Source organism: Triturus cristatus, chromosome 2_1 (genome assembly GCF_964204655.1).
Source record: "Triturus cristatus chromosome 2_1, aTriCri1.1, whole genome shotgun sequence".
Taxonomy (NCBI): Eukaryota; Metazoa; Chordata; class Amphibia; order Caudata; family Salamandridae; genus Triturus; species Triturus cristatus.
In genome coordinates, this window is record NC_140581.1 from 431,408,631 (window position 1) to 431,416,041 (window position 7,411).

Below are 7,411 nucleotides of genomic sequence, written 5' to 3' on the forward strand. Positions count from 1 at the left end.
AGAGAATGACCAACCCATTGACAAATGCATTACCTGTCAGGATAGGGCCGTTCAAGGATAAGCACCAGATTGTGGTATGTAACATAAGTCCGGTCTGTCTCCTGGGCCGTGATTTGTTATGCAAAATAAATTGTAATATCTCATGCACTCCGAGAGGTGCGGAGTTGCAAACCTATGATGACGAGGCTGATTTCAAAATGGCTAATATGAGCATGTGTGCAGAACTGTTTGTGGTTCTTACCAAGGCTGAATTGCCACATGATTTGAGAGACTCAGTTGACTCGCAAGTGTAGGATTTCACAGGTGAAGAGATAGGGTTAATCCGAGGTGTGAAACCTGTGAAGATACAGGTGCGACCGAATGCTGAATTTCCAAGAACCCCGCAATACAGACTGTCTGCAGAAACAGTGGCTGGAATAACTCCTATCATTGAGTCAGTGATTGCCCAAGGCATTCTAAAAGAGATACGAGGAAGTCTCTGTAATTCACCGATTATGGGACTAAAGAAGCCTAGCGGCAAGTCCAGGATAGTACAAGATTTGCACAGGATTAATGAAATTGTGATTCCCTGTTGTCCTGTGGTACCGAATCCAACCGTGATTCTCTTTCAAATACCATGTGAAGCGGAATGGTTTACCATCATAGATTTATGTAAGGAATTATTTTCTATACCGTTACACGAGGATGGCCATTATTTATTTGCATTTCGGATGGGCGACCGTGTCTTAACATAGTGTAGAATCCCACAAGGGTATACAGAAAGCCCCTCCATCTTGAGCCAGTGCATGAAAAAGAATCTGGAAGGGCTGGTGATGCCCCAGAAATCAGTTCTGGTTCAATATATAGACGACCTTTTGGTCGCCTCGGAAAATGAGGATGCGTGCAGGATTGATACAGTGGCTTTGTTAAACCATTTGGCAGAGAAGGGACACAAGGTGTCTCCAAACAAATTACAATACTGTTTACCTGAAGTACAGTATCTAGGACATCACATTGAGAAAGGAAAGCGAAGAGTGTCACCAGATCGCATAGAGGCGATCTTGCAAATGGGAACTCCGAAAACGCAAAAAGAAGTCTGTATGTTTTTGGGTATGGTCGGCTATTGTCGACAGTGGATCCCAAACTTCTCCTTACAAGCAAAGCCTATGTTAAGATTGACACATAAAGAAATCAATGATCCGGTACCATGGGATAAAGAATGCTTGAGAGCTTTCTATGAGTTGTGAGAAAACATATGTCGTGCCCCAGCTCTTGGAATGCCAGACTACAATAAAGCATTTTTGCTCTTCTGCTGTGAGAAGGAGGGATGTGCATTAGCGGTCCTTGTACAGATACATGGTGGTGCCCGTAGACAAGTGGCCTATTTTTCAGCTACATTAGATCTAGTAGCGTCTGCTTTGCCCGGATGTCTGAAATCCATTGCTGCAACTGGTGTCAGCATTGAAAGATACGAGAGCATTGTGATGGGTCATCCGCTAATTGTCTATGTGCCCCATTCTGTGGAATTGTTGATAACCCGTACAAAAACGCAACACCTCACAAACAATAGATTAACTAAGTATGAGCAAGTTATTCTAGCATCTGAGAATGTCACGTTGAAACGTTGCACTACTCTAAACCCCGCCACATTGTTGCCTGTTCCCCAAGACCATGGAGATGACAATTGTGACGAACATGACTGTTTAGATGTCACTGAACTATCTACCAAACCCAGACCTGACATTGTTGATGAACCGTTATCTGAATCTGATTTGATCCTTTTTGTTGATGGTTCATGTCTGAGAGACAATGAAGGTAACCTAAGAGCAGCATTTGCTGTATGTACTATCACCGGAGTAGTAGAAGCTGCCTGTTTGAATAGAGTATTCTCTGCTCAGGTAGCAGAAATTATTGCATTGACACGTGCCTGTACTAACTATTTCACATGGAGTCCGAGTGACGATCTATACGGACAGCCAATACGGGTTTGGTGTAGTTCATGATTTTGGACAGCTGTGGTCTCAAAGGGGATTTTTAACATCCTCAGGGTCTCCGATTCGAAATGGCGAATATGTGCATCAACTAATGGACGCTTTGCAAAAGCCCAAGGCCATAGCAGTTGTAAAATGCGCTGCTCACAGAAAGGGAGACGACGAAGTAGCTCGTTTTTGTGCCATACATGCATGTGTTTTTATTGGGCAATATAAAGTAGAAAGAACAGAAGATACCGAGCTCAGCATGATGTTAGCTGTAGCTGATACATGGGATGAGGTGAAACGATTACAAGATGAAGTCTCAGAGGAAGAAGCTGCTTCATGGGTCAGAGCGGGTTGCACAAAGAGAGATGATGGCATTTGGGTGTCAACCGATAATAGAGCAATACTTCCTAATTGTTTGTTGAGCCCAATGGCCAGGCACATTCACTGAGCAATTCAGCTGGGACGAGATGCCATAGTGCGAGTGTTCAGGCAGACATGGTTTAATCCACGTTTTCGTGTGATTGCTGAAGAAGTATGTCATAGATGTGTTACATGTCAGCAAATGAATGCAGGGAAAAGAACTGTGGTTACAATGAGTCTCAGTGGAAGATCAGGAGGTCCCTTTAACAGAATACAATTGGATCTTATTGAAATGCCAAGATGCAATAGGCTGAGATATGTTTTGGTGGTGGTGTGTATCTTTTCACGTTGGTTTGAGGCATATCCAACTCGACGATGTGATAGTCTCACTGTGGCAAAGCTGCTGTTGCGAGAACTTATACAGAGATACGGATTTCCGACCTCAGTGGAAAAGACTGAGAAACTCATTTCCATAGTGAACTCATGAAACTGTTGTGTGCTGCCTTAAATATAGACCAGAGATTGCATTGCAGCTACAGACCGGAAGCATCTGGTTTAGTGGAACAGGTGAATGGGACAATCAAAATGAGAGTGGCTAACTGCATTGAAGTGGCCAGATGCCTTGCCTCTGGTTCTAATGAGTTTGCGTAGCACTCCTGATAGAAGAACAGGGTTATCTCCTCATGAGATAGTGACAGGGAAAGCTATGAGATTGCCTATGGTACCAGCAAACGCCTTGATAAATATCACTGATGATATGGTGTTAGACTATTGTAGAGGACTGGCTGATGTGGTTAATTCTGTGTTCCACCAGGTCGAGGCTGCAACTGCATCCACCTTGAGAGACCTACTGCATGATCTGAAGCCTGGAGATTGGGTTCTTGTACGCAAGCACGTGCGGAAGAGCTGTCTGGATGCCTGCTGGTGAGGACCTTATCAGGTGATATTGGTGACGAATACAGCGGTGAAGTGTGGAGGACTGCCACATTCGATCCATGCGTCACATACCCGCAAGGTTCCAGAGCCCGTAGAGGAGACACCCGTTCCCCAAGTTGCCCAAAGAACTACTGAATCTGAAGACTTACAAAGAGAACCAGAGCAGGATGAAAGAGAACTGACTGCGGACGAGCAGAATACAGAGCCCGAAATCAACGACATTGTCGAAGTATCCTGTGAACCAGACCCGAGTGAACGGCCTGGCGCAGAAGGAGCAGACAAAGAGGAAGAACAGAGAGCAAGTGCCAGATCAGAGAAGTGGCCAGCAAGAAAAGAAAGGCTGAACATAAGACTCGCATCTGAGAAAAATCTTGCCCTCGATTCCTGAAACGTCTGAATCCAAACAAAGTGAACAAGAAGATAATCCGGATGATTTAAGATGCTCAAGAAGAAATATGCATCTCCTGAGTGGACATACGTGGTTGCAGATGCAGAGACCGAGGAATTCCGGGAGATTGGGAACTGGAACAGTGAGCTACGGAGGGGACACTCTCTCGATTGATATTCAGTTGCTAGTCCCAGGTGTTGAAGCTTGTGGAACCCTGACACTGCAAGTTCTGAATCTGCCCAGGTTGAGTGGACTGCGATTCTTGATCCTTAATCAAGTTGTTTTCCCTTCTTTTGGTCGGCAGCTTACTGCCTTGGAATTGGAAGAAATCCATGCTGAAAACCTGCAAATGGTTCTCCAAATACTTGGCTCTAACCTCATTAGAGATTAAGCTTGAACTGTAATCTAATCAAAGAACGCATTAGGCATTAGAAAGAAGATAACCTAGCACCCAATGAAATAAGATTTAAATTTAGGGTCCTGTCACCAGAGAGAAAAATTCAGGATTTGGGCTGACTACTTCTCTGCAATAGGCTTAGTATTGATGGACTGAATTCAGCAATAATCGAGTGAAGGAATTAATACGAACATCGTAATTTGACACTAAAAGTATAGAGAAGAATACAGAGATTTTGATTCTTTCTTTGGTGTGTCCAATACGACAGTGGAAACATGGCTTCCGAAACATCTAATCGAAAACAAAAAAGTATTATTAGAACTCTAATAGCAATAGTGCTGCTTGTCATAATCATGGTGATTGTCACATCTTTGAGTGGGTCTTCCAATGATGAAAAGAATGGGGAACAACCTACCCGTACCCCACCTGGTTCAAATGTTGATATAGAGAATGGTCCATCTATGAAGGATAAGGAAATGATCAAGGAAACTAGTCGTAGATTGCATGTAGATCTGTCAAAGGGTGATTTCACGCTGAATGCATATGCACGTTTGTTATACGAGTACGTGGACACGATGGAAGAGAAAGAATGCTATGTGTGCATGTAATTACCTGCTTCAGTAGAGGAAGGCATACAATACCATCATTTGCCCGTGACTTATGGCATTACATGTAGTATATTATTAAGTATGTTTTACAGCAAAGCCCATTTTGAATATCATTTCTCGAATTATGATGTGGTACTCTCTGAAGTGCCAGTTCTGAAATACATGAACAAATATGATTATTACAAGGAAGTAGAGCGCATGTCTAAGTACTTCATGCCTACCATCACTCTAGATATGTCCTATGCACACAGACACAATTTAACCTGCATGCTAACTGACATTGAAAAGAAGTTCGTGGATCAGATAGAAGATTGACATAGGCAAACTTTGTTTCATCCAGATCCGAAGCATAATGTATTGCCATGGACCAAGGAAGAATTAGATCACAAGGCAAAAGGACCCATAGCTTTAGACTTTCAGCAAAAAGGAAAATTGTGCATTAGACATCCATCCACATATTACGACAAAATATTTGTGGGTGAAAGTGATTGTGAACACATTTTTCTGATTGAAGAGTCCATAAGAAAAGCACTATTGGATAAATTGACCATAGTGCCTAATGTTTATTTTGCGTGTGGTAAGAATGCTTATGTGAAACTGCCCAAGAATTGGTATGGAACATGTTATTTAGCCATCATATTTCCCAATATATTTCATGTGGATGATTTGTGGACCTTGGAAAAATTGGGCTCTTATAGAGGAAAACGTGGTGTTGGTGCTGGAGAAATTATCGGTGATGTGTTTGGAGCCTTGATACCTAGTTTAGGTGTGGTTTTGAATGATGTAAACATTTTAAAGCTGGCAACGATAGTGAATAAACTCTCCGTGAATACGGCACAAATCCAGTTATTAATAGATGGGGAGATGGTCTCTATTAGGGCCATGGTTCTTCAAATTCGTCTTGCTTTAGACGTCCTACTAGAAAAAGCTGGAGGAGTCTGTAAACCTTTGAGAGTCCAACAGTGCTGCACTTATATTCCGGACAATAGTCGGGATATAAGGAACTATGGGCCATATGTATGAAACTTTGGTTTTGCGATTCTCAAATAGCGATTTTTAGAGACTCGCTATTTGAGAATCGCAAAATGCTATGTATGTAGGATTTGCAAATAATTTTGCGAATCCTACATATTCCTTAATTGCAAATCGCAAATTGCAATTCGCAATTAAGGAATACCTCCCCATTCATTCCTATGGGCTTAGAGGCCCGTAGGAATGAATGGGAAGACATTCTCAATTTGTGATTCTCAATTAGAGAATCGCAAATTGATAATGCAATTTCAAGGGTGCCAGGGTGTCAAAAGGACACCCTGTTGCACTCCTGAAATGTACATGTGAGCAACTGTGGCACACATACATGCCCTAAGGGCATGTATGTGTGCCACATGGCACTTTGAAAAATGCAAAAAAGTGAATTTTTCAAAGAAATCGCAAATTACCACCAACTTGAAGTTGGTGGTAATTTGCGATTACTTAAGGCCAAATTGCACTTTTTCTGGGCCTCTTACATTGCATTTAAGGAATCCCAATTTGCGATTCCTTAAATGCAATTGCAAAATAAGGAATCGCAAATTTTGCGATTCCTTATTTTGCAAAGCTGTTTTCCTTTCATACATCACACTTAGCTAAATTGCGCTCGCAAACGCAGAAATTCACAGAATTTCGGCGTTTGCGATCGCAATTTTGAATGATACATATGGCCCCTTATTGCTAATATTTCAGATATCCACCAAGAATGGAGTAATTTGGCTGCTGAGGGACTCCGGGATCACATTGGCAAGGGTTTCGGACAAATTGGCAGTTGGTTTGGCAGTTTGGGACAAGGAATTAAGGGTTATATCCTGAAACCCATTATCATAACTGTCATTTGCATAATTATATTATTGGGAGTCATCAAAGCATGCAAATGGCAAAGAGCCAGACATCAAAAAAATTTCTTAAAGAAACGAGAACGGCAAATGAAAAGACTGCAGGACAGCCATTACCAGCATCTTAAGGGGTTAGAAAGATTTAGACACGAACAGCAAGCTACATCTTCTGTTTAGGTCAGTCTTTGCTACACGGAGGAGATTCTGAACGAATGTAATATGGTGTTATGACACTAGTCATAAGAGTGGGGAACTGATAGAGCGCTTTCAGCACTCTATTTTGTATGGGTGCATTATAGTCATAGTTGACATGTGAAGCATATCGAGTGCAGTGTTTTATAATCATGAATATGTATTTAGTGAAATCACTTACACATTTACTGTAGTGTCGTGTTATAAAATGATCATGTATGTATCATCATGCCTGAGTATATAAAAGCAGGTCAATTCATAGTTATGTAATGTAATCATTTGTGTTTAACATGCCCGATTTCCTAGGCCAAAGACTGTACTTGTTTTGCAACTCCTTGGCTTCTCGAGAATTAAATACTGAAATGCATGTTGTTTTCAGAAAATAGCAGTGTTCTCACCCTACTGCAGGTATCGGAATGCCAACTCATTATTTTCAGATGGAAGAAGATACAAGGAATGCTTTGAAGACAGAAGGAAGCGAGAAGGGAGGATATCTTTCGTGTCTGACTGTTCTGAGAACCAAGGCCACTGCACCGCACAAAGCCTTCTTAATTAAAAGGCGTGAACCTCCCCATTTAGAAAAAGTTGCAATGGAAAATGTTACCAGGATGTAACTGAGAATCAAATTCTATATTATATGATGCGCAGAGACAGAGACCCCAGACTTCTGCTAGCTTTCAGAGAGAAAGGAGCATCGTAGACCT

General features: G+C 41.9%; 1 long non-coding RNA gene across 1 annotated transcript in view; it reads left to right on the forward strand.

The window, feature by feature from the left end:
• Positions 1-5,980, forward strand: part of LOC146865414 (uncharacterized) — a 341,143-nt gene extending 335,163 nt beyond the window's left edge. The window contains exon 6 of the long non-coding RNA XR_014970150.1: positions 3,133-5,980. This is a non-coding gene — a long non-coding RNA (uncharacterized LOC146865414). The remainder of the gene's footprint in view (positions 1-3,132) is intronic.
• The last annotated feature ends 1,431 nt before the right edge of the window (positions 5,981-7,411 follow it).